General features: G+C 43.8%; 1 protein-coding gene across 2 annotated transcripts in view; it reads right to left on the bottom strand.

Annotated features, from left to right (window-relative positions):
* Positions 1 to 12820, bottom strand: part of LOC139406632 (excitatory amino acid transporter 2-like) — a 41174-nt gene extending 28354 nt beyond the window's left edge. For both annotated transcript variants that reach the window (XM_071149464.1, XM_071149473.1), the window contains exon 1: positions 12617 to 12820. The gene's annotated coding sequence lies outside the window, so the exon portion shown is untranslated. The remainder of the gene's footprint in view (positions 1 to 12616) is intronic.
* Positions 12821 to 23277: the final 10457 nt, after the last annotated feature.

Raw genomic sequence — 23277 nt, 5'->3', positions numbered from 1 at the left:
GCCCAGGGAGGGGAGTTGGTGCAAAATACGATATGATTGCAATAGATTAATATCGGAGGACGTCAACGTTATTTGCTTCCCACTAATTGCAGAAGCCACAAAACCCAGGAAACAGCAGACCCACACAAGTTTCTAAAGGTCCTTAACTGCGAGAGACACGTCAAGTACAGTGGGGCAAAAAAGTATTTAGTCAGCCACCAATTGTGCAAGTTCTCCCATTTAAAAAGATGAGAGACCGGTAATTTTCATCATAGGTACACTTCAACTATGACAGACAAAATGAGAAAAAAAATCCAGAAAATCACATTGTAGGATTTTTAATGAATTTATTTGCAAATTATGGTGGAAAATAAGTATTAGGTCAATAACAAAAGTTTATCTCAATACTTTGTTATATACCCTTTGTTGGCAATGACAGAGGTCAAACGTTTTCTGTAAGTCTTCACAAGGTTTTCACACACTATTGCTGGTATTTTGGCCCATTCCTCCATGCAGATCTCCTCTAGAGCAGTGATGTTTTGGGGCTGTTGCTGGGCAACACAGACTTTCAACTCCCTCCAAAGATTTTCAATGGGGTTTAGATCTGGAGACTGGCTAGGCCACTCCAGGACCTTGAAATGCTTCTTACGAAGCCACTCCTTCGTTGCCCGGGCGGTGTGTTTGGGATCATTGTCATGCTGAAAGACCCAGCCACGTTTCATCTTCAATTCCCTTGCTGATGGAAGGAGGTTTTCACTCAAAATCTCATACATGGCCCCATTCATTCTTTCCTTTACACGGATCAGTCGTCCTGGTCCCTTTGCAGAAAAACAGCCCCAAAACATGATGTTTCCACCCCCATGCTTCACAGTAGGTATGGTGTTTTTTGGATGCAACTCAGCATTATTTGTCCTCCAAACACGACGAGTTGAGTTTTTACTAAAAAGTTATATTTTGGTTTCATCTGACCATATGACATTCTCCCAATCTTCTTCTGGATCATCCAAATGCTTTCTAGCAAACTTCAGATGGGCCTGGACATGTACTGACTTAAGCAGGGGGACACGTCTGGCACTGCAGGATTTGAGTCCCTGGCGGCGTAGTGTGTTACTGAAGGTAGGCTTTGTTACTTTGGTCCCAGCTCTCTGCATGTAATTCACTAGGTCCCCCCGTATGGTTCTGGGATTTTTGCTCACCGTTCTTGTGATCATTTTGACCCCACGGGGTGAGATCTTGCGTGGAGCCCCAGATCGAGGGAGATTATCAGTGTTGTATGTCTTCCATTTCCTAATAATTGCTCCCACAGTTGATTTCTTCGAACCAGGCTGCTTACCTATTGCAGATTCAGTCTTCCCAGCCTGGTGCAGGTCTACAATTTTGTTTCTGGTGTCCTTTGACAGCTCTTTGGTCTTGGCCATAGTGGAGTTTGGAGTGTGACTGTTTGAGGTTGTGGACAGGTGTCTTTTATACTGATAACAAGTTCAAACAGGTGCCATTAATACAGGTAACGAGTGGAGGACAGAGGAGCCTCTTAAAGAATAAGTTACAGGTCTGTGAGAGCCAGAAATCTTGCTTGTTTGTAAGTGACCAAATACTTATTTTCCACCATAATTTGCAAATAAATTCATTAAAATTCTTAATTTTGTCTGTCATAGTTGAAGTGTACCTATGATGAAAATTACAGGCCTCATCTTTTTAAGTGGGAGAACTTGCACAATTGTTGGCTGACTAAATACTTTTTTGCCCCACTGTATGTGGTTGCCTGGTGGTTGCTACTACACTCCATACATGCTTTTGAAAGGATTGGTAAGAAATTAGTCAATCAATCAATCAATAAAATGACATGGATTGCATCTATTTTTACTGCTGCCATGTCAACTCTCAGAGCTTATAACAGACAGATCAGGAAGATAACCTTTACATCTGCACATTATAGCCGATTCTGAGAGAACCATTCACACCCCATCTACACTCAAACCATCCAACTATCATAAGAAGGCCAATAGCTTATACCGTAGAAAACTGTGCATTCCTCTCATCAAGCACTAACTGCTGTTGTACCAGCATAAGCCAACCGTTCTCACCTCCTATGGAACACATAAACAAAGGAGAATATACATCACAGATGGCTAATACTTGTCCTGGAGGGCCCCGCACAACTCAACAGTTGTTGGGAGAAGGGAGACACAATTAACTGCTCCCATTGCCGCTCCCTACTCTGATGTACAGTAGACGCTATGTGCTCACAGCAGCACACAATGATTGACTCGTCAATTCCAAATGTGTCTAATAATCGATTGAATAATGCCAGGTGAAATGTGCACGATTTGGGCAGAGAGGGAGTAACGAGGCCTACTGAAGGTGGACAGATGGAGAGGTACACAGATAGATGGATAGATAGATAAATGAATGCAGGTCCTAATTAACCAGTGCATGGTGTGGTGAGCCAAGAAGCCAGGAACAAAACCCCATCTGTGTTGGTCAGCCATTGAGGCCTGGTGCTCTTGGAACACGCCACCCTTGCTGGAATAATGGGCCACTTTAGAGTCCTCCAAGTTAGTTCACAGGCCCAGGGCTGGGAAACCGCTATATTGCAGGGTTCACAAGAGGTTTTTAATTGTTTCCTCTTTTTTTCATTTTTTTTTCACTCTCTCTCCTCTTTTAGTTCTGAAAGGGGGGCTGACAAACAGGCGATGAAGGGGATTGCTGTGTGTTCCACTGGACAAGCGGTGAGGTAAACAAAACATGGCTGTATGCTCCATCGGCTCGGCTTGAGGATAGGCTGAGGGATGGGGGGCGGGGGGCGGGGAGGGGAGGAGGGGCAGGAGAGGAAGGTTGAGGGCTGAGGGGTAGGGATGATAGGGTATTAGGGGTTCGGGGAGCGAGGTGCGAGGGGAGAGGGGTATGGGTGAAAAGAGGGAAAGGGGGGTCCTCCGGAAGGAGAGGGAAGTGGGCGCAGGTCGTTGAGGTTACTCTTCAGAGTGAGGCCATTGTCCTTGGTGCTGAAGTTCTCATGCATGTCCCCCTTTTGGCTCCCGGAGTGTCTGAAAGTGATGGAGCTCTCTGCGATTAAGCAGCGGCAGTTCAGCTCTGCGCTCCCACAGCCCGGGCTATTTACATAGTCAAGAGGGACATTAATGCCCACCGATCCCCCTGCGCTGCACAAAGCAGCACACAAACCTGCCTCACAGGCCCATTAAGGCTCTAAATTGAGGATTTGGGGGGAGAGAAAAGGGAGGAAAGGAAGAGAAATAAGGGGAGAGATGGAGAAGGGGTGATGGAGGAGGAGAATTTTCACTATCCGTTTGCTACCGACTTGGACCACAGCGGTGGAGAAAAGTCTCAGCGATATTGTTTGGCAGATTTTTCTACAGCTCCCAAGTGGCTGTGGAGACACCGCCATTGTTCCCTGCGAAGGAGTGGAGTGGATTCACTGGAGAGAGAGAGGATGGCCAAGAGGGACTGGGTTCCTACTGTCTACAATGAAATCCACTCACTCTACTGAACATCACCAGGAGGCCTCGTGCAAATATGTAAATGTAGAAAAGTATCAGTTTTTAGACAGATACTTGGCTTTGGATTTATGACATTAAACTCCAACCAATCTTCTGTAATTCCCAACAACATCTGGTACTCACCAACAAAAATGCTGACATGCTTGGTTTGTGAGTGTGTGACTGTGTATTTCTTTAGGAGTATGCTGATGTGTAAAAGAGTATGAGTGCCAAAAACAATGCACACTGTCAATGTTGTGTACATCTGATGGCTGCTCGGAGTCTGACGTGGTGCATATTGGGACAATTGTTTGGATGAGGTCTTCCATTTGTTTTAATGATTCCTTAATTGTGCTTTAATTATGATTATTCTTTTGTTGCCCCACAATGGGGGACTGTTCTCAGTGGCATGGGCATTGGTGCCAAGAGAGGGAACAAAAAGTGTGCCCCTCCCCTCCATTACCCCATTCCAGCACCCCCACTTCACCAACCCCTCCGTGGGCCCTTTCGTGACTCCCCCCCCCTCCCCCCCGCTGACCTGAATTCCGCTGGAGCGGGTGCCAAGGGGATTGTGGGTGGTTTAGGGTTTGGAGAGAGCGCTTGAGAAATTGGGGGGAATGCTGACCACCATAACACTTCCCTGGCCTGTACTAGCCCCCAGCACACCCCCGCCACCCCTCCATACAAATACTAATCTTGGACTTCCGTCGTTGAGATGATGGTTATCTAAGTCAGACGACAGGATGCCTTTCAAAAGAAGCACACTTGAAATCTTGATAACATTTAGAGTGCAGTGAGATTCCTCTAAAACAGAAATATTGACCAATACACAGGTACAGTACAAAGTTGGGTCTGACGCAAATAATCTACGTGAGGAAAATGTATCAATTTTGTCCATCTTGTACAGCTTGATCTGAAAGAGTTTGTTGGAACTTCATAAACAGATTAATTTAGCTAGCTATCTCAGTTTTTGTCCGGGACATGACAGACTGACATTGAACTCTTAGTTTGGCTTTGGCCGTTATCAGCTATCCTACAAACTGTAAATAGGAAAGCATGTTGGACTGAATTCAAGGGGCAGCCTTTCAATTTGACTAAACATTGCTATCATGTTCAGCTAAGGCAGACTACCATAAAATACACTGAGTGTATAAACATTAAGAACCCCTGCTCTTTCCATGACATAGACTGACCAGGTGAATCCAGGTGAAAGCTATGATCCCTTATTGATGACACTTGTTAAATCCACTTCAATCAGTGTAGATGAAGAGGAGGAGACAGGTTAAAGAAGGTATTTTAAGCCTTGATGCAATTGCATGGATTGTGTTAGTGTGCCTTTCAGAGGGTGAATGGGCAAGACAAAAGATATAAGTGCCTTTGAACGGGTATGGTAGTAGGTTCCAGACTCATCCATTTTGTGTCTGCAAAGCTGCTGAGTTTTTCACGCTCAACAGTTTCCAGTGTGTATCAAGAATGGTCCACCACCCAAAGGACATCCAGCCAACTTGACACAACCGTAGTAAGCATTGGAGTCAACATAGGTCAGCATCGCTGTGGAATGCTTGTGGAGTCCATGCCTCGACAAATTGAGGCTGTTCTGAGGGCGGGGGGGGGGGGGTGCTGCTCTCGGTGTACATGCCCAAGGACAATGTGTGTATTTTTCTGTCGAAGTAAAGAAAATACACCACAGCTGTCCACCTGTGTACTTTGCCCCTCTCCTGAGCACCAGACCAGGGAAGATAAAACCCAAATAGCTTGTTAATGCGATAGATCACTTTATCAGAATATATTTAGAGTTGTGAGCTGTAATGGCATTCATATTTCCTAGAAGCACAGTTTATAATAATCTAGCAAACACTTGAAAGCAAGCCTCAGGAAATTGATTATTCAAGGCAGCCTCCAACTGCCGAGAGAAGGCGAGGAAAAGCAAACAGCAAACAGTCATGAAAACACACTCAGAACTATATTATTTTCCCTTGCAACTGCAACTAACTACACTACACAGGGACACAAAGGTTATTCTAGATGAGAGAAAAATGTTTTCGCTGTGACCAGCGGAGCTCTATGGGCATGCAGGCAGGCGGGTAGGCAGGCGGGTAGGCAGGCGGGTAGGCAGGCGGGTAGGCAGGCGGGTAGGCAGACTGGTGAATGTCTGTGTGTCTGTTCTGGTGCAGTCAAACAGAAAGGAAGGGAGCAAGGAAGGAGGCTTTTGTTTGTCCTATCCATGGGAATAGGCTCTCATTCTCTCTCAGCTCACTGATGACTGAAACACTGGAGTTACAGGGAGGACTACAGTGGCGAAAAGAGGAAGTATCCTTTAGAAAAGGGAGAGTCATATGAAGCAGATAGGAATACAGATGTAGGATCTTAATTTGAGCCAGTTTTTTCTGAAGGAAAATAATCCTGCAGCAACAGGAAATGTGAATTATTATGTGGATTATAATTAATGTACATTTGTGTAGGGGGTGATATATTTTTCGTAAAGGGAAAATCAAGTCTGAAATGTCAAATTTCAGAACCTTTTTAAATCTCAAATACACTACACGTTTTACATTTCCTGCATTGGAAATGTATCTTGCAACAGGGTGGACCAAATTAAGATCCTACATCTGTAGTAGCATAGAGTTCTAGAGATAAGGATAAGTAAAGTGGTAGTGAAGGAAAAAGGAAGAGAGAGTAAAAGGGAGGGAGAAAAAGGAAAAAGCAATTGATTGATGAAATTGAAGGACCAGGGGAAAGAGTGAGAAAGACAGGGAAGGAGATGAGAAGAGAGGGAGCGAGAGGAGCATAAACAGATGGGTAGATGAAGCAAAAAGACAGGAGAGTAGAGGAAAAGACAGATCAATAGACAGGGGCTAGAAAAGGGAGACACAGAGAGTAAGGCAGGGGAGAGGATTGGAAGAAACAGAGAAATAGACAGGGGAAAGTAGAGGAAGAGACAGTAAGATAGACAGGGGATAGTAGAGGGAGAGACGGATAGAAGAGGGTTGTGAACAGTTTGAGAAGGATCTGGATGGTACTTTGGCAGCTTCTGTATGTTCCCAGGGGGATTACTCAAGTGCTAGATGCTACAGAATGGCAGCGAGCCCACAGTGAAGCCCTATGAATGGAGCCACACAAAGAAACACACGCATGCACACGCACACACACACACACACACACACACACACACACACACACACACACACACACACACTCTCATCTTCGCTTTCCGTCCTTCGCTCCTCTGACCCTATTCTGCATATTTAACTGTCTCTTTTTTTTATTCTTCCCTGCCCCCTGCCCCCCTACACCCTCTATCTCTTTTTCTCTGTATCTCTCGTCTCCCTTTCTTTCTCAGTAGCAGTCTCCTCCAGTGCTGGCTGGGTCTCAGAGAAGCAGCAGATAGAGGTTGACTACCCCTAGCCTGGCTGCCTGGTGACAAGTAACAGATGCCTGACGTCCAGGAGGCTGGCACTGCCCTGTGACCCCCTCATAGACTCAGTCTCTCATCCTCTCAGCAGCACACAGTGCCCCACTGTCTATCTACCCACCACCATTACCACTACTATTACCCCTCTACCCATTTCTCTCCTCCAAAGAAAAGACCTGATAGATCACTCTCTGTTCCCTCTCTCCCGGCCTTTCTCTCACTCTCTTTCTCTCTCTCAAATGAAAAGTTCTCTCCTCCGCTGCCGGAAAATGAAAGTGTTTCCCTTCCCTCCATTCTAACTGAACTCCATTCTCCAGTGATGATTGTGTTACACTGTAAAGCATCTGGATGACAATATAGAGCAAGGTGTCAGAACAAATCACATTTCAGAACAATGAGCTGTGAGGATCGTTTCTCACTCTCAAGCCCTCACACGCATTCATGCACACACACAAACACACACACACTCAAATGTGAGTAATTTTTGCAGTGCAATCAAGCCTGGCTGTTATAGTAATATATGAAATACTCTTTGTGGTCTACCCCATGTGGATAACCTATTATTGATGTAAATGTTTACTAGTCTTTCTAGTACAACATCTGCACCAGCGTGAAGGCAGTTTCAATTATTTGATTTGTTTCATGTTTAGGAAGGGCCTTCCCCAAACTGTTGCCACACAGTTGGAAGCACATAATTGTCTAGAATGACATTGTATGCTGTAGCGTTAAGATTTCCCTTCACTGGAACTAAACTTTACAGTTGGCACTATGCATTAGGGCAGGTAGTGTTCTCCTGGCATCCGCCAAACCCAGATTCGTCTGTCGGACTGCCAAATGGTGAAGTGTGATTCATCACTCCAGAAAACGCGTTTCCACTGCTCCAGAGTCCAATGGCGGCGAGCTTTACACCACTCCAGCCGACGGCTGGTGATCTTAGGCTTGTGTTTGCCAGCTCGGCCATGGAAACCCATTTCATGAAGCTCTTGGCGAACAGTTTTTGTGCAGACGTTGCTTCCAGAGGCAGTTTGGAACAGAGGGTTTTTACATGCTACATGCTTCAGCACTCAGCGGTCCTGTTCAGTAAACTTGTGTGGCCTACCACTTTGCGGCTGATCCGTTGTTGCTTCTAGACGTTTCCGCTTCACAATAGCAGCACTTACAGTTGACCAAGGCCGCTCTAGCAGGGCAGACAAACTAACTTGTTGGAAAGGTGGCATCCTATGGCGGTGTCACGTTGAAAGTCACTGAGCTCTTCAGTAAGGCCATTCCACTGACAATGTTTGTCTATAGAGATTGAATGGCTGTGTGCTTGATTTTATACACCTGTCAGCAACCGGTGTGGCTGAAATAGCCGAATGCACAAATGTGTGTGTCCACATACTTTTGTATATATATAGTGTATCTATCAATTAGGGCAAACAAAGTATATAAGATTGTATGTTTTGTTTATTTTGAGCAGCTACTCCCTATTCTGGCCTTGGTTAACACATCTCTACACACATACTGTACACACACATAGGGTACATACACAGACCTTGTACCTTGAGTGACATGTACCATAATTAAACTAACATGTCTTCGCAGATGTTTCAGATAATAGATTCTGATAAATATGGCTTTAGACATATGTAGATCAGCACCCCTCCAGGGTTTAACTTTGTGTCTAGTGTGTGTGTGTGTGTCTGTGCGTGACACTAGCAACCTGGCTTGGGGTCGATGTTGGTCAATACTAAACAACATGGATATAAGACATGGATTTTGGAATTCCATCAAATCTATTTCCCATGATGACAATAATGTGAGTCTCTTCTTTAGACATTCTCACAGAAACACATTCGTGTAGATTATTGTAAATGGCTGTTGACAAACCAATCCCTGTCCAGGTACACACATGAAATGGCACATTGTGCACTTGAGCAGACAGTACATTAAGCTCTCCCCGAATGTCTGCTGTGTATTCATTCATGTAAGGCAGCAGCCAGCGGGTGCTGTAATATAGGAGAGCAGCCTCTGGGCTCAGGACAGAACATATTAGTTGCATGGACACTTTCCACTCCAAATTCTGCTTCCAATTACACAAGGCCACATTTCACCAGATCCTGGCCTGAGGACATTTATCACATACATCTCCAGACACCCACAGTCCTTACAGACTGACTCCCACTGGAGGATGAAATATTCATTAATAGTCTTCTTATCAAAGCCCCTGTAGTCCTGACAGACAAACCCCCTCTGCCGGTTTTGACGATCACCACCATCAATCAAGCAGCGATTGACGTTACATCTGGAAACATGTCCTCTGGTTTTGTTCAAATGACAGGCTGTGAAAATAATGTGAATGCAATCAAGTGCCAAGACAGTGTGTTTCCATGGTGACGATAGTGTGTGTGTTTGTGCGTGCGTGCGTAATTGACGGGAAGTGGGGGCAGGGGAGTATGGGGTGTGAAGTAATTGGTTTAAGGAGGGGGTGGTGAATATATACCACTTCGAACTTCACGAAATGTATACATTTGGCAAATTGCACAAAAGGAAAATGAACATGTTATTCCCACCAAATATTAGGGTAAACATTCATGAAGTGTATAGGTCAAGACAAAAAGTGACTTTATCTTTACATATATTGACAGGGTCAGCTACAGAATGAGCAATCTAACATCATCAGTGAAATAACAAGGCACATGCCTTAATTTATAAAATAAATAAAAATAACCAAAAAAGAGGACATGTAGAAGGAAGAATGCAAATCAATTACACTATATATACAAAAGTATGTGGACACCTCTTCAAATTTGTGGATTCGGATATGTCAACCACACCCATTGCTGACAGGTGTATAAAATCGAGCACACCGCCATGCAATCTCCATAGACAAACATTGGCAGTAGAAGAGCTCAGTGACTTTCAACGTGGCACTGTCATTTGATGTCACCTTTCCAACAAGTCAGTTCATCAAATTTCTGCCCCGGTCAACTCTAAGTGCTGTTATTGTCAAGTGGAAAAATCTAGGAGCAACAACCACTCAGCTGCGAAGTGGTAGGCCACACGCTCACAGAACGGGACTGCTGAGTGCTAAAGCGTGTAAAAATGATCTGTCCTCGGTTGCAATACTCACTACTGAGTTTCAAACTGCCTCTGGAAGCAACTTCAGCACAATAACTGTTTATTTAACCTTTATTTAACTAGGCAAGTCAGTTAAGAACAGATTCTTATTTACAATGATGGCCTACCCCAGCCAAACCCTAACAACACTGGGCCAATTGTGCACCACCCTATGGGTCTCCCAATCACAGCCAGTTGTGATACAGCCTGGAATTGAACCAGGGTCTGTAGTGACACCTCTAGCACTGAAATGCAGTGCCTTAGACAGCTGCGCCACTCGGGAGCCCCTAAAACTACAGCTGCACACAAGCCTAAGATCCCTGTGCACAATGCCAAGCATCGGCTGGAGTGGTGGAAAGCTACATTATACAATGACATTCTAGATGATTCTGTGCTTCCAATTTTGTGGCAAAAGTTTGGGAAAGGCCCTGTCCTGTTTCAGCATGAGACTGCCCCTGTGCACAAAGTAAGGTCCATACAGAAAAGGTTTGTGGAGATCGGTGTGGAAGAACTTGACTGGCCTGCACAGAGCCCTGACCTCAACCTCATCAAACACCTTTGGTAAGAATTGGAACGCCGACCGTGAGCCAGTCCTAATTGCCCAAAATCAGTGCCCGGCCTCACTAATGCTTTTGTGGCTGAATGGGAGCAAGTCCCCTCAGCAATGTTCCAACATCAAGTTGAAAGCCTTCCCAGAAGAGTGGAGGCTGTTATAGCAGCAAAGGGGGAACCAACTCCATATTAATGCCCATGATTTTGGAATGAGATGTTCGATGAGCAGGTGTCCATATACTTTTGATCATGTACTGTAGTTGATATATATTTTTGCTTGATTAAGTATGGTAAGTACTGATAAGGGTCCTCGAAAGTAGATTATCAGTTAAATACAAACCGCAAATTTAGATATCTGGAGAATATCTCCAAAACAAATATTTTAAACTCTCCTAGAGGAAGTTGACAATAGTGAAAACAGTGAACATTTAACTCAAATGATGGTTTGATGAGCATGCACCTGTCTAAAATAAAAACAGACCTGGGACTAGAAAAATGACTTCATCGCTCACAACAAACCACTTTTGATAACACGATAACACAAGATAATGTTACCGAACACGTTTCTTTTTACGATTTACGCAACGGATATGGATGGCTGTGTTGTAAACTATTGATAAGATACTGAATGAACAATAGAAGAGCTAACACCTAAAACACAAAAACAACAATGATCTCTCTTCATCGTAGTCCTCTCTGGCTTGCGTTGAGAAGACCTGGCAGGATACCTAGAGTCACGCGTGTGGGAATGCCTTGCGGCAAAGCAGATATGATGCAGCTCGCGAAAGATGTGCGCTTTGGCACACAGGCACGGAGCCGTTTGGTAGAGAAATTATATTAACGGGATTAGAAACCCAGATGCAAGATATATCGGTATGTAATTACCACACATTGTCTGTTTGCAAACATTGCCTCCTCAGTAGTAGACTAGATAAATGTTTTATGACAGAAGTACACCTTGAATCTCACCCTTAGGGTAACGTGGGGTAACCAGCTCGCCGTAAAACCAATGTCCAGTTACTGACACAAGCAAAGTTTGGTAAAAATGTGGTATGTGGATGATGGGCATGCATAGGCAAACAAACTATAAAGGGAAATAAGTGGCAAAAGTTTTTGTTCTAATGTTGTTTTTGGAAAAGGGGTGTGTTTCCCAAGTACCAGGGTAATGATTTGGACAATGCTAATTTAAGTACTATTGACTTCCACTCACCTTAAATTTGTACTGCTTTATTAAAAATGTAATTCAATGTTTATCGCTAAACAAGTGGGTTCTTTATCTTTAGGCTCCCCTAATGGTATATACTGTATATAGATATATATAACATTTATAGATCTAATTTAATTAGATTATACATATAACTTTTTCCTTAGAATTCAGCTTAGAATTGTTTTGTTAGTGACTTAAATGTAGATGAGGCAGAACATGTTTAGTTGTGCAAGAGCAGTGGCTGCAGGGAAAGTGTTCAAATGTAGTTTTGTGACATAATGTGGTTTTTGTGACAATTACAGGTGTGGGGCGGGCTTTGTTACCCTACTGTTCCTTTTACTAGTTGCAGGTCAACAATTTATGATATAAAACAATATGAAGACAATGTAGCAATTGTGAAGTGTTTTTTGGAGTTTATAGGGAGTGCAGATTGCTGTGCTGCCTAAAATTGTGTCCACATGCACCTGTTTTGCCCACGCCGGTAATGTGAAGCGCAGGCTATTGTTTTCAGGAGGAGCGAGCTCCAACACTTTGATCCTAACCATGCTCTTATAATTGCAGTATATGAACATTGTGACCTTTTGATAGCTAACCACATTACTTTAAGTTGGTGTAAAGAAGCATGGATAATAATATTAATAATGATGATAGTGACAATAATTGTAAAAATGATAACAATTAGAATTAGAATAATTAGGTAGCCTATAGAATTAATTACCGTGTGCTGATCATCATGATTATAATTTATCATGTAATATTAGGCCTACTGCAAGAATTATTCTTATTTTTATTATTATTATCCTCCCCTCTTTTGCCAAAAGTGTATGTCCTGTAAACATGTAATGTGCATACATAATAATAATTGCCTCTCACCTTTGTATTCAATCTTAGAGTTATTGGAAAATAAGTTTCAGTCTCTCTTCTTCTCCCTTCTCCGAGTCTTGTGCATCCGCTTCAGAGATGTTCGACTGCTGAAATGCAAGCCTTCAGTGCGTCCAGGGCATGAGCGAGAGCAGCACCAGAAATCGAACAGACAGATTTCTATCACAGTAATCCGTGGAGCTCTGTGCTCAACAATCCCACTGAATGAGCTCTGCCTTACTTCGCTCCTTTGCGCTTTCACTTCCCCCACCTCCCCTCCTCCTGTTCACCCCTTTTCTTCTCTGAATACCGATCCTCGTTGGTTGACGGTACAATCTTGATGCCCCCACCCATCTTTATTAATGTTTAAACACTTTTACCTTCTTAAAACACATGCTTTTGCTCCTCTTTGTCTGTGTGTATCTCTCTGTGTGTGTGTGCGTGTGTGTTTGTTCTAGGGGTGTCAGTATGAGGTCAGGTGTAGCGTTGTCAGGTTAACAACAAGTTCACTATTCTCTATTGCAAGCACTAATGGCTATATTGGGGGTATGGAATGAACTGGCAGTTGCACTCTAAAAAATGCTGGGTTGTTTGGTTGACTCAACTACTGAGTTGCAGGCGTTGGGTCACTTAGTTAATTTGTTTTCTTTAGAAACTGCTGGGTTATTCATGCTGGGTTATTGGTGCTGGGTTATTGGTGCTGGGTTATTGGTGCTGGGTTATTGAGATATGACCCAGCTGTTCAGATCAGAAGACTGGAGGTGTAGTTTAGTAGGGGCGTGGCTTTCAGATAGTTATTTTTGGCCACCCATGAGATTAAATGTCATTCCTGTTTATTTACATTTTTGTATCTTCAATGATGATTACAGAAGTATATGAGTTTCCTAAAACCCTGTGTAAATCCCATTGTTGGGATACAATAAGTTGGTATACCTTATTAGGCAATAAGGTAGGTAGCTTGGTGGTTGAAGTCTGCCCTTCTTCCCTTGAGCAAGGCAGTTAACCCCCAACAACAACTGTTCACCGGGTGCAGATGGCATTGATTAAGGCAGCCCGCACAACTATCTGATTCAGAGGGGTTGAGTTAAATGCTGAAGACACATTTCGGGTGAATGCATTCAGTTGTGCAACTGACTAGGTAATCTTAATATTATAATGTGTCATAAAAAAATGCAGTCGGTCACATTGGTGACTTTATCGGGACTCGGTCAGTTAATGTATTAGCAGCTGCGGTCATTGTGGAGCGATGGAGAAGGTCAAAGGTGACTGCCGTGTAGCAGAGGTGGTTGGGTGAACCACATGCGATGTGTAACCTTGCCTGAAACCTGATGACTCGTGTTAGCTTACCTTGTTACTGCCTGAAAGCTTTAGCTCAGTGGATTCACTGTGTCACACTTGTCATTATCATAGCCATATAGTATGGCTAGTAACCGAAAGGTTCTTCTGCCCCTGAACAAGGCAGTTAACCCACTGATCCTAGGCCGTCTTTGAAAATAAGAATTTGTTTTCGTAACTGACAAAATAAATAAATAAATAGTACGACAGTTTGGTGGTTCCTCTCACAGACACACAGTACTGATTCCTGACAGGTGGATTTCATTGGTACTTTACCATGTGGATTCAATTACAGTAGTAGCACAACAACATCCACATGGTCTATTGCGACATTGTTCTGGCACATCCTCCGTCTCTGACCCATGACCATAGAGGAAAACATGAGTGCAGGAACCACAACATATTTACCAGACACACACAATGTGGCCTCATGTAGATTATGTGATAACTCATAGGTGCTACAAGGACTCTGGGGAGACAGTGATGTTTGGTGGTAATGAATATGGACAGAAAGAAGGAAAGGGTTGATGACAGTGGGATAGGCACAGACATGTTGAGTGCAGAAGAAACTTTATCAAAGTTGTTTTAGCTATGTGGAGTATGATGAAGGAAACATGATCAATTGATGTGAGAGTGAGTGCTAGGGGCCCAATGGGGTGTTTGATCGCCCCTAGGTTATAGGTTGGCAGGTAGCCTAGAGGTTAGAGCGTTGGGCCAGTAACCGAAAGGTCGTAGCTGGAAGAAAATAGTAAAAATAAAGAAAAACCCTTGAATAACTAGGTGTGTCCAAACTTTTGACTGGTACTGTATGTTTGATGCCATTCCATTCGCGCCGTTCCAGCATTATTACAAGCCATCCTCCCCCCAGCAGCCTCCTGTGGCCTACTGATTATTTCTCACTATCTACTTGTGAGCTACTCATTGACAGCCTGCCAGCTACGGAACATGCAGTTTTCTGCTAAGGTGCATCCTTTGGTAGGCTGTAGTCTGCACTACAGCAAAGGGTAATCAGACCCGTGCTTATCATGGTTCTTAAAGACAAAAGACAATTTTCTGTTGCAGGTGCCTTTTCATTTGAAACACCAGTGGTACAACTAGTGCATTCTGACTGCAAGGAACAATAACAGCAGCGCGCAGGAGCAAAACAAAACCATTCATCTTGATGCAATCTGTTAATTATTATATCATCAATAAAATGGACATATATATTTTAATGCAGACTAGCTCAAAACATTACTAACCATTGAAAATGACAGATGACCCAACGGATCATGATCATTTTCTGGTAAAAAGTGGGGGGTGCAAAAACATATGTTTGCTCCTCTATTTTGAAAGGGGGATGCAGCTGCTCCGTTTTCTCATTGCTCAGGTGCCTATGGACTAAAGGACATGTGCTAAATACACCTGGACAGCAGCCAAAATTGCATACTACAGCGTACCATAAACACGCTTGTGCTATAAGAAGTTTTATGGTCTAACAGTCTACACATGGCTTCAATGGTGCACCTGGAAATACAGTTTGAATATATGATCCTTGCCTAGCATGAAAAGACAGTTATCATAATTAGGTGTGTATTAATTAATTGGACATGAGATTTTTGCATATCCCACTCTCCCTGAGATACCCTTGGAGAATGGGGTCACATTAAGGATCTGCCATTATCAACCACAACCCAGGAGCAATTAGGGTTAACAGCCTTGCTCAAGGGCACATTGACAGATTTTTTTTCTGACAGAGCTTGAGAGGATCTGCAGAGAAGAATGGGAGAAACTCCCCAAATACAGGTGTGCCAAGCTTGTAGCGTCACACCCAAGAAGAGTCAAGGCTGAAATCGCTGCAAAAGATGCTTCAACAAAGTACTGAGTAAAGGGTCTGAATACTTATGTAAATGTGATATCAGTTTTATTTTTATGTACATTTTTAAAAATGTTTAAAAAAAAACAGTTTTTGTTTTGTCATTATGGGGTATTGTGTGTAGATTGTTGAAAAAAACGATTTAATCATGTCACATTCGTAATAAGGATCGGACCAAGGTGCAGAGTGGTATGCGTACATTCTTATTTATTTCAAGAATGAACACTGAACAAACTAACAAAATAACAAAACGAACCGTGAAGCTATACATAGACAAGATCCCACAAACACCAAAGGGTGTTGATCCCCAATTAGAGACAACAATAAACAGCTGCCTCTGATTGGGAACCATATCAGGCCACCATAGATATACAAATCACCTAGACCTACAAAAACTCTAGACATACAAAAAACCCTAGACAATACAAAACTAGCGTACCCACCCTAGTCACACCCTGACCTAACCAGGTCAGGACTTGACAGTACCAACCCCCCCCCCCCCCCCCCACAAAGGTGCGGACTTCCGGCCGCAAACCTGAACCTATAAGGGAGGGTTCGGGTGGGCATCTACCCTCAGTGGCGGCTCCGGTTCTGGACGCAGCCCCCCCTCTTTACGCTGATCCCTCCGCCTTTGTAGAACCAGACCGTGGATCATCGCCGAAGGCTCTGGACTGGGAATCGTCGCTGGAGACCCCAGAATGGGGAGCGTCGCTGGAGACCCCGGACTGGGGACCGTCGCTGGAGGTGCCGGACTGTGGACCGTCGTTGGAGGTTCCGGACTGTGGACCGTCGTTGGAATATGATATACATATGCTCTCTCTAATTCTCTCTTTCTTTCTCTCTCTCTCTCGGAGGACCTGAGCCCCAGGACCATGCCCCAGGACTACCTGACATGATGACTCCTTGCTGTCCCCAGTCCACCTGACCGTGCTGCTGCTCCAGTTTCAACTGTTCTGCCTTATTATTATTCGACCATGCTGGTCATTTATGAACATTTGAACAACTTGGCCATGTTCTGTTATAATCGCCACCCGGCACAGCCAGAAGAGGACTGGCCACCCCACATAGCCTGGTTCCTCTCTAGGTTTCTTCCTAGGTTTTGGCCTTTCTAGGGAGTTTTTCCTAGCCACCGTGCTTCTACACCTGCATTGCTTGCTGTTTGGGGTTTTAGGCTGGGTTTCTGTACAGCACTTTGAGATATCAGCTGATGTACGAAGGGCTATATAAATACATTGATTTCGAAGCTCTGGACTGGGAACTGTCGCCGGAAGCTCTGGATTGTTGAGGCGCACTGGATGCCTTATGCGTGGTGCCGGCACTGGTGGTACCGGGCTGATGACACGCACCTCAGGGCGAGTGCGAGGAGCAGGAACAGGACGTACTGGCCTGTGGAGGCGCACTAGAGGCCTGATGCGTAGGACCGGTACTGGTGGTGCCGGGCTGATGAAACGCACCTCAGCGCGAGTGCGGAGAGGAGGCACAGGACGTACTGGCCTGTGGAGGCGCACTAGAGGTCTGGAGCGTAGAGCTGGCACAACCCGCCCTGGCTGGATGTTTATTTTCGCCCTGCAAATGCGGGGCGCTGGCACAGGAGGCACTGGGCTGTGCAGACACACCGGAGACACAGTGCATAGAACCGGCGTAGGATATCCTGGTCCAAGGAGGTGTACTGGAGACCAGGAGCCCTGAGCCGGCACCATCCTTCCTGGCTGGATGCCCATTCTAGCCCGGCCAATGCGGGGAGCTGGAATAGAGCGCACCCGGCTATGAATGCGCACTGGAGACACTGTGCGCATCACTGCATAACCTCTCAATGCTAGCACTTCTCTCCGGAATCTTGCGTCAAGCTCCTCACTCGACTCCCTGACTGGCTCTGGTTCAGCCCTCAGCTCCGCCGACCACTCCGTGTGCCGCCCCCCAATACTTTTTTGGGGCTGAATCTCGTGCTTGTCTCGTTGGTACAACTCCTCCTAATATCGCTGCTCCACTTTCGCTGCCTCTATCTCCTTCTTAGGACGGCGATACTCCCCAGCCTGCGTCCAGGGTCCTGCTCCATCCAGAATCTCCTCCCAGGTCCATTCCTCCTGAACACGCTGCTTGGTCCTTTGTTGGTGGGATCTTCTGTCACATTCGTAATAAGGATCGGACCAAGGCGCAGGGTTGTATCCGTACATTCTTATTTATTTAAAGAATGAACACTGAACAAACAAAATAACAAAACGAAACGTGAAGCTATACAAACAAGTGCTGACAGGCAACTACACATAGACAAGATCCCACAAACACCAAAGGGAAATGGCTAACTAAATATGATCCCCAATCAGAGACAACGATAAACAGCTGCATCTGATTGGGAACCATATCAGGCCACCAGAGACATACAAATCACTTAGACCTACAAAAACCCTAGACATTCAAAAACCCCTAGACAATACAAAAACTAGCGTACCCACCCTAGTCACACCCTGACCTAGCCAAAATATAAAGAAAACATGGATATCTCAGGTCAGGGCGTGACAAATCAATGTTAGAATAAGGCTGTAACATAACTTTTTCCACATTTGGTTGAGGGGTCTGAATACTTTCTAAAATCACTGTATTTGCAGTAAAATCACTGTATTTGCAACTGAATTCAAACTGCACTTGCACATCTGAACTTACTTTGTATCCCTGTTCTTTATTAAGCTTTATGTACTGGCCTCAAGGCCGTTGTCAGAGCTTTTGTGGGTATTTTTAATTTGCGCCCTTATGTAGACATTGCTCCACCCACAATCAAGGAAAAATGAACATGTGTTACCAACCATAACAATGTGCATTTCATAAATATTCTAATAAAGTGTGTACATAAAACGTATCAAACACGTTTGTAAAGCCACAATGAGGACTTCACCCTATCAAATCATTTGGTATAGAGTAGGCTGAAATGATTAATGACAAGACATTAGTTCATGTTCACATTTAGAACAGTACATGCATGGGCATCATCATTAAGACCTTTTGGGAATAATGCCTGGAGGGTGAAAATCCCAAAATAATCTATTTTGCTCAGTGTACTATTTATATCACCTCCCCTGTCTGATATCTTAACTTTCTCTATGTCACAAAATCTAAAGGTGGAAATGCCATGTTTTAGGTCATTAAAATCTACTGCGACATGACAATCCCTGTCATTTCTCCTAATTTAACTTTTATGTTCACTAATTCTCTGTTTGTGAGAACGAGAGGTTTTTCCTTTATAACACAGCCCACATGAACATTTAATCATGTCGATAACATGGTTGGACGTAATACTGCCATTTATTTGGAACCGTTTTCCTGTATGTGGGTGGCAGAAATGTTCACACTTCATATTGTTGCACTATGCCTCTGCATTTATAGCTACTGTTTGGAAGAGGGCATACATTTTTTTTTGTGGCTGGCGGTTAGCTTGGGCCAGGTCGTAAATTGCGACCTCTCCTATATACTGTAAATTGTGGGTTCTTAAATTTAGCAGGCAAAGCTGCATCAGATGTTAAAACACGCCAGGGATTCTTGACAGCATCTCCCTCCCACTTTGCTCGAGTTCAAAATATATGTGGTGTTGAACATTACGGAGTATTCTTTAACTCTAGTGGGTATATTTTGTATCAGTTCATCTCGTGTTTTCCCTAGTGCCATATTAAGAGCTTCATCCAGCATTTTGTACGGTAGCCTCTTATTAGAAACCTATTGCGCATCTCCACTGCTTTTTCTAGATAGACCTCTGTGGAGTGGCATAAATGGCGCAGCCTGAAAATCTGGCTTCTTTGAAGTCATCTTTTTAATGGCTCTGGGTGAAAGCTGTCCCCCTGTAATATAGTATTTCTCTCAGTTTCTTTTCGGTACAGAGTTTGGGTTCCATTTGATTTCTCAATCCACATAGCGAGGTAGTGAACACGCTTAGTGTCACATTAAGTAGTGAATTTGAGACTAGGGTCAATGTCATTGAGTAATGTAATAAAGTCTGACAGCTCTTCTACCATTCTTCCCCATATGGAAACAATGTGGTCAATATCGATACCACTTCAGGATTTTATTCAAGAATGGATTTCCATTTTCATTGTTAACCAAACGTTCTTCCAATAGACCCACATAAAGGTTAGCGTTGCTCGGAGCGAATGTGGAGCACATCAATGTTCCATTAGTTTGGAGGTAGTATTCATCATCAAACCTGAAATAGTTCAAAGTGAAAACATATTCAGCCAGCTCGAGAATACAGTTTGTTGGTGGATATTCATTGGTATTTCCGTCTCTAAGCTAGTTGAGCTACGGCTGGTACATATTTTGTCCCAAGCCATTGTGTTTATCAGGAGTCAACTGTTTCACTCTTTCATGCGCAAGTGCTTTATGGGTGAGGTAGGTGTACTGTTCCTTGTGCTGCTTTTACTAATGTATAATAATTGTTGAATATCCTATATGTTTAATGTACTGTATGTCTAAGGGGAGGGGTGTTAAAGGCTACACAGCTATATACACTGAGTATACCAAACATTATGGACATCTTTCTGATATTGAGTTGGATCTTGCCAATTCACCCTCTGAATGGCACACACACACACACAATATCCATGTCTCAATTGCCTGAATGCTTAAAACTCCTTTAGCCTGTCTCCTCCCCTTCATCTACACTGATTGAAGTGGATTTAACAAGTGACATCAATAAGGAATCATAGCTTTCACCTGCATTCACCTGGTCAGTCTATGTCATAGAAAGAGCTCTTTATGTATTGTATACTCAGTGTAGATGACTCTGTAATGAAAGGAAAAGTATGGTTTCTGCTGTGTTGGAAGCCAAATAAACTAAGGTATCTATTCAATCTGTAAAGCTGAAGCGTTACAGATTCTGCGATAGAAATATGAAGGTAATTTCCCATTGAGCCGACAAACGCAGCATTTACTGTGAATGCAGCCTCTGCTGAAGTGGGAACATTGCCTTTACATTTCTATCACGATTTAAAGCTGACCTTCTGGGATTTGACTTGAATAGAGCCCTAAGTTACATTGTTGCCTCTGCCTGGGAACCTCCATCAGAGGCCTGCATATGGATGATGGTGAAATCACATCCTGGGCTTAAAACGCACAACAAAATGTGTGTGTGCGTGTGTGTGCAGTAATATGTGAATATACAGTACTTGTGCTTGTGTGTGCAAATATATTTGTCTGTGCATGTACAGTATTTGACTGAATAATATACTGCGTACAGTATGTGTTCTGTTTGGTACCTAAAGTCCCTTATTGCCAAGCAGAGGGTGAAGGTGAAGATGGAGAGGGGAGAGAGGGGTAGCAGGCAGGGGGAGTAGATCCGGAGCTAGGGTGGTGGTGGTTGAGTGTGTGTGTGTGTCGTGTGGTAGATATAGCGAGGGGAGGTAAACACATCACAGAACACCTGAGAAGAGATTAAATGTAAATGCATGGTCTCCATGGACACAGCAAAACCCTGAGAACATCACAAGACTACTGCCACAGCTCTCCTGTGTTTTCAGGAAAGAGAGCCATCTCTTTGTTGTGTAATTCCCTGTCCCTGGAGCGCCAATGACTGTTTTGCATGTTTGTATGTGTTGTGTGTGTGTGTGTTACGTGTGCGCGTACACTCTTAAAAATAAAGGTGCAAATTGGAACCAAATAAGGTTCTTGATAGCAATGCCATAGGGGAACCATTTTAGGGTCTCTGAAGAACCATAAATGGGATGGTTCTTACAAAAATCCCAAAATAGATTTTCGGCCCTCCAGGACCGGAATTGAATAGCCATGCTGTATGGTTTTAAGCCTTATCTGCATATTTCCCAGTGCATTTTGAGCTAGACTTAGAGTTACCAGTACCATCCATGACTGTGTTCACTGGTGACTGTCATGCCCTGATCTGTTTCACCTGTCCTTGTGCTTGTCTCAACCCCCTCCAGGTGTCACCCATCTTCCCCATTATCACCTGTGTGCTTATACCTGTGTTTTCTGTTTGTCTGTTGCCAGTTAGTCTTGTTTCTCAAGTTTACCAGCGTTCGTCCTGTCTGCTTCTGTCTTTTCCCTGCCTCTCTTTTTGTCATCCTCCTGCTTCTTTACCCTTCTTTACCCCAAAAACTGAAAAATTGGGCGTGCAAAATTATTCAGCCCCCTTAAGTTAATACTTTGTAGCGCCACCTTTTGCTGCGATTACAGCTGTAAGTCGCTTGGGGTATGTCTCTATCAGTTTTGCACATCGAGAGACTGACATTTTTTCCCATTCCTCCTTGCAAAACAGCTCGAGCTCAGTGAGGTTGGATGGAGAGCATTTGTGAACAGCAGTTTTCAGTTCTTTCCACAGATTCTCGATTGGATTCAGGTCTGGACTTTGACTTGGCCATTCTAACACCTGGATATGTTTATTTTTGAACCATTCCATTGTAGATTTTGCTTTATGTTTTGGATCATTGTCTTGTTGGAAGACAAATCTCCGTCCCAGTCTCAGGTCTTTTGCAGACTCCATCAGGTTTTCTTCCAGAATGCTCCATCCATCTTCCCATCAATTTTAACCATCTTCCCTGTCCCTGCTGAAGAAAAGCAGGCCCAAACCATGATGCTGCCACCACCATGTTTGACAGTGGGGATGGTGTGTTCAGCTGTGTTGCTTTTACGCCAAACATAACGTTTTGCATTGTTGCCAAAAAGTTCAATTTTGGTTTCATCTGACCAGAGCACCTTCTTCCACATGTTTGGTGTGTCTCCCAGGTGGCTTGTGGCAAACTTTAAACAACACTTTTTATGGATATCTTTAAGAAATGGCTTTCTTCTTGCCACTCTTCCATAAAGGCCAGATTTGTGCAATTGATTGTTGTCCTATGGACAGAGTCTCCCACCTCAGCTGTAGATCTCTGCAGTTCATCCAGAGTGATCATGGGCCTCTTGGCTGCATCTCTGATCAGTCTTCTCCTTGTATGAGCTGAAAGTTTAGAGGGACGGCCAGGTCTTGGTAGATTTGCAGTGGTCTGATACTCCTTCCATTTCAATATTATCGCTTGCACAGTGCTCCTTGGGATGTTTAAAGCTTGGGAAATCTTTTTGTATCCAAATCCGGCTTTAAACTTCTTCACAACAGTATCTCGGACCTGCCTGGTGTGTTCCTTGTTCTTCATGATGCTCTCTGCGCTTTTAACAGACCTCTGAGACTATCACAGTGCAGGTGCATTTATACGGAGACTTGATTACACACAGGTGGATTGTATTTCTCATCATTAGTCATTTAGGTCAACATTGGATCATTCAGAGATCCTCACTGAACTTCTGGAGAGAGTTTGCTGCACTGAAAGTAAAGGGGCTGAATAATTTTGCACGCCCAATTTTTCAGTTTTTGATTTGTTAAAAAAGTTTGAAATATCCAATAAATGTTGTTCCACTTCATGATTGTGTCCCACTTGTTGTTGATTCTTCACAAAAAAATACAGTTTTATATCTTTATGTTTGAAACCTGAAATGTGGCAAAAGGTCGCAAAGT

The sequence above is a fragment of the Oncorhynchus clarkii genome, chromosome 1 (genome assembly GCF_045791955.1).
Source record: "Oncorhynchus clarkii lewisi isolate Uvic-CL-2024 chromosome 1, UVic_Ocla_1.0, whole genome shotgun sequence".
Classification (NCBI taxonomy): Eukaryota; Metazoa; Chordata; class Actinopteri; order Salmoniformes; family Salmonidae; genus Oncorhynchus; species Oncorhynchus clarkii.
Note: the sequence above shows the minus strand (reverse complement) of the source record. Positions and strands in the feature narration are given on the sequence as shown.